Source organism: Pelobates fuscus, chromosome 1 (assembly GCF_036172605.1).
Source record: "Pelobates fuscus isolate aPelFus1 chromosome 1, aPelFus1.pri, whole genome shotgun sequence".
Taxonomy (NCBI): domain Eukaryota; kingdom Metazoa; phylum Chordata; class Amphibia; order Anura; family Pelobatidae; genus Pelobates; species Pelobates fuscus.
In genome coordinates, this window is record NC_086317.1 from 180,462,337 (window position 1) to 180,467,753 (window position 5,417).

Below are 5,417 nucleotides of genomic sequence, written 5' to 3' on the forward strand. Positions count from 1 at the left end.
ATCAAAATACACTTGGAATGAAATTATATATACATCCATGTATAAATAAATAAATCAAAATATTACAAAATATATATATATCCATATACAAATTTACATAAATAATTTCATAAATATACACGTAGACTTCAAATATATAAACATGCATATATATTTAAATTCTACGTGCGTTTTTATGTAATATTTTTACATAATTAAGTAATTGTATTGATTGCAATTTGAGGGACCTGCCTGACAACCTAGGCCGAAAGTCCAGAGAATTTAATTTGCTAGCACTGTATTTAACCATGTAACTTTCTACGACACCCTAAAACCTGTACGTGGGAGGTAGTGTTTTACTCGGGAGACTTTGCTGAACACAAATATTAGCGTTTCAAAACAGTAAAACATATCACAGCGATGATATTGTCAGTGACATTTTTTTGTTGTTGCATTTTTCACACACAAACGGCACTTTCACTGAAGATATAATAGTTGTGATACGTTTTACTGTTTTGAAATACTAATATTTGTGTTCAGCAAAGTCTTCCAAGTAAAACAGTACCCCCCATGTACAGGTTTTATAGCGTTTTTGAAAGTTACAGGGTCAAATATTTTTACATTGAAAATTGCCAGGTTTGTTATGTTGCCTTTGAAAGCGTATGGTAGCCCAGGAATGAGAATTACCCCTATGATGGCATAGCATTTGCAAAAGAAGAAAAAACAATGTATTGCAACTGGGGTATGTCCAGTCTTTTTAGTAGCCACTTAGTCACAAACACTGACCAAAATTAGCGTTCAATTTAGTGTTTTACTTTTTTCACACACAAACAAATATGAACGCTAACTTTGGCCAGTGTTTGTGACTAAGTGGCTACTAAAAAAGACTGGACATACCCCATATTGAATACTCTGGGTTGTCTAGTTTAAAAAAATATGTACATGTGGGGTGTGATTCAGAGTTATGACAGATAATAGTGTTACAATGTCACTATTGATACATATTAAAAATATATATTTTAATACAACAATTTCGTATTTGTACTTATAGCCCTATAACTTGCAAAAAAGCACGAAAAGACTGGGTGTTTTTAAACTCAGGACAACATTTTTAATCTATTTAGCAGTTTTTTTTCATTAGCTTTCGTAGGTAAGTGGAAGATTTTTCAAGCAAAAGTAAAAAAAAACATGCATTTTTTTAAAATTTGCACCATATTTTACCGGGCCAGAAGGATTTGTGTAATAAAGGGATAGTCTCTGATCTGCTCTTCTGGTACAGCCCGGTAAATAACCGCTGCTTTCCTCACTAGTTTGCTGGCCAGGATGGTGACCCAGTCGCTGGGGTCCATGTCTTGGAGTAGGCACTGGCACTCAAAGTCTTGTAATAAGTCATCGATGCCTTCTTCTGCTTCCTTGAAGTCTTTGAAGGCATTGTATGGTGGCTTGTGGGCCAGGGTGGTTGTGCTTCCCAGCATCCTCTTTGCCCTTCTTCCTTTATCTGGGTTCATGGAGGTCGCCCTCTGTCTATTGGCAAGGACATAGGCTTGCACCTCTAAAAAGGTCCTGCTGACAATCTCTTCTGAGGGTGGCTCTCGGTAATATGCCAGGCACCATTCCACCTTCTTGTGCACTTCCTCCTCATCTCCGGCCCCTGGCTGGGGTTCGTTGCCTCACTGCGTGCCTGGTCGTCCTCCATGAGCGTAGCAGTAAATTCGGCCTTGTTACGCCCACCAGGCGTTATTCCTCTGTGTGATGAAACCAACCTCGCCACTGGGCATTGGAGAAGCCTGTTTGTCCGCCTCCTACCTTTGGACTATGGCCCTGGGAGATTGGACCCTTTAAAAACAGTGTTCAGCCCTAACAGAGTGCATGTCACTCATTCTGGCCCTTTAATTACTGTGGGAGAAGGATTGGCACTTTTTATATGGCACTTCGGATGCTGCCGAAGTTGCCGAAGTTACCGAAGTTATCGAAGTCATCGAAGTGACCAGCATCGGACAAAGGACCACGTGGCGGCGGCCATTTTAACGTTGAACACCGCCGACCCTTACCATCACCTCCACTTCGACACTTCGACTAAAGCCGAAGTTACCGAAGTTGTCGAACTCGTCGAAGTGACCGGCATCGGACAAAGGACCACGTGGCGGCGGCCATTTTAACGTCAAACACCGCCGACCATTACCATCGCCTCCGCTTCGACACTTCGACCAAAGTCGAAGTACCGGCAACACTTCGAACGGGACTTAGCCGTTTTTTATGCAGGAAATTGACCGACCGCACAGCCCAAATCCATGGAACTGTTTTGGGCAAGAAAATGTGCTTGCGGTCGGTCATAAAAGGACTTCTGTGTAACTTTTTATCTACTGGAGGGATTTGTATGATTTTTGAGAATGTTTATGTTTAAAGTATGCTGAGTCTGAATATGTAATTTATGGAGATTGGATGTATGGTTTTAGAGTTATGAAAGTTGGGTAAAAAGTATGTTTTAACTGTATGTATAATTGGGTTTCCTCTCAGGATAAGGGGAGGAAATATGTGGGATGTAACTGTGATATGATTGGTTATTTTATCCCTCCCTGTGGGCGGTCCTGTATTTGCAACAACTGTAATAAAAGCCAGACTGGGTGTGCTATCACCTCAGATCATCTTGAAGTTTCGGCTCATGTTTGGGGGGATTGGGGAACTACACTCTGGGGATTGCTATAAACACTATACTCCCCAGGGTATAATCACTAAGCTCTGCTAAGAGCTTGTTTTGTTCCTGCTCTCTGGAATTCGGAGAGGTCCACCTACTGGAAGCTGGACCCTGGTCTTGGGCCCAGAGTGGGTGGAGATGGCGAGACCCCAACCGAGCTGCGGCGTTTAATGGGGTCTGCAGTGGTTATGGTGTCGGGCAGAGTGCTTGGAGTCCTCGGAAAGCACTAGGAGCATCCGTCAGCGGAGGGTACCCGGTCGGGGTGCCAGCAGTTCCGTTACACTCTGGCTCCACACAAGTCCTGCAGTGTAGGTCGCTTTAGAGCACTGTAGTCCATGGGTCTGTTGGCAGGGACATGGGATCCCGCTGCTTGCCACCAATTGAAGCGGGACCTGGGTAACCGATGGTTATCCCTTTTGATTAGAATAGGTCAGACCCATTTCCCCAGTAACCGGATGGGACACAGTTCCAGGATACAATGTTTGACAATCTTTATTTGGGTACACAGCTTTGCCTCCTGTTGCCTCCTCCTCCACCGCTCTGCGGAACAGTTTTCTTTTTTTTATATGTCCCAATATATTTCAACTCTACTAAACACCACACAAACACCACAAAAGTGTCGAGTAGGGGCATGTCTACTAAACAGTGAGCAGCCTGTGGCTTCTCACTGTAAAAAAAATGACATAAATTACAATAAGGGGGGCAGACCTATTGTCCTCCCACCCCAGTCCCCCACCCCTGAGCGGCGGGTGGGGACCATGAAGATAATGAGGGGGGGACACCTACTGTCCTCCCCCCTAGGCCCCCACCCCTGAGCGGCGGGTGGGGACCATAAAGATAATAGGGGGGACCTATTGTCCTTTACCCCCCCTGGCCCCCACCCCTGTGCGGTGGGTGGGGCCATAATGATAATGAGGGTGGGGGCCCTAAAAATACAATAAGAGGGGGACCTACTGGCCCCCACCCCTGAGCGGCGGGTGGGGGCCCTAAATGAAAATTCCCCCCCCCCCGTAATAAAGGTGACTAGTCACCCCCCCACCCAAATCAAACTATCCCCTACCTACACCCCTCACCCTAAAAATAGTGAGGGGGGAATAAAATAACTAACCTGTAAAGAAAAATTAAACTTACCATTTGACGTCTTCTTTTTTCTAAAATCTTCATTTTTCAGCCCAAAAAAAGGGCAAATAAAAAGCCATCATACCCGTCGAACTTAAAATAAAATAAAAAAACCGAGCGCAAAAAAAAATCCTGCCGAAAAATAAAAAATCCGACGTTAAAAAAACATAATCCATCTTCACCCTTCGAGGGCACGCTGCATACTGAGCTCCGCAGGGCGGGTCAAGGCTTATAAAGCCTTGACCCGCCCTGCAATTAGGCTTTGAACACTCTGATTGGTTGGTTTAAGCCAATCAGAGTGCTCTTTGTCATTTTACACAGCGTGGGAAAATTCCAAAGAACTTTCAAGCCAAATTCCAAAGAACTTCCAAAGAACTTTCAAGCCATCCAATCACAGTGCTCTGTGTCATTTTACACAGCATGGGAAAATTCCAAAGAACTTTCAAGCCAAATTCCAAAGAACTTCCAAAGAACTTTCAAGCCATCCAATCACAGTGCTCTGTGTCATTTTACACAGCGTGAGAAAATTCCAAAGAACTTTCCCACGCTGTGTAAAATGACACAGAGCACTGTGATTGGATGGATTTCAAGCCACCTAATCACAGTGCTCTGTGTCATTTTACATAGTGTGGGAAAGTTCTTTGGAATTTTCCCACGCTGTTTAAAATGACACATAGCACTGTGATTGGATGGCTTGAAATCCATCCAATCACAGTGCTCTGTGTCATTTTACACAGCGTGGGAAAGTTCTTTGGAATTTTCCCACGCTGTGTAAAATGACACAGAGCACTGTGATTGGATGGCTTGGAATTTCTTTGGAAGTTCTTTGGAATTTGGCTTGAAAGTTCTTTGGAATTTTCCCATGCTGTGTAAAATGACACAGAGCACTGTGATTGGATGGCTTGAAATCCATCCAATCACTGTGCTCGGTGTCATTTTACACAGCTTGGGAAAGTTCTTTGGAATTTTCCCATGCTGTGTAAAATGACACAAAGCACTGTGATTGGATGGATTTCAAGCCACCTAATCACAGTGCTCTGTGTCATTTTACACAGTGTGGGAAAATTCCAAAGAACTTTCCCATGCTGTGTAAAATGACACAGAGCACTGTGATTGGATGGATTTGAAGCCATCCAATCACAGTGCTCTGTGTCATTTTACACAGCACGGGAAAATTCCAAAGAACTTTCCCACGCTATGTAAAATGACACAGAGCACTGTGATTAGGTGGCTTGAAATCCATCCAATCACAGTGCTCTGTGTCATTTTACACAGTGTGGGAAAGTTCTTTAGAATTTTCCCACGCTGTGTAAAATGACACAGAGCACTGTGATTGGATGGATTTCAAGCCACCTAATCACAGTGCTCGTTGTCATTTTACATGACAACTGTGTAAAATGACACAGATCACTGTGATTGGATGGCTTGAAATCCATTAAATCACAGTGCTCTGTGTCATTTTACACAGCGTGGGAAAGTTCTTTGGAATTTTCCCACACTGTGTAAAATGACACAGAGCACTGTGATTGGATGGCTTGAAATCCATCCAATCACTGTGCTCGGTGTCATTTTACACAGCGTGGGAAAGTTCTTTGGAATTTTCCCACACTGTGTAAAATGACAC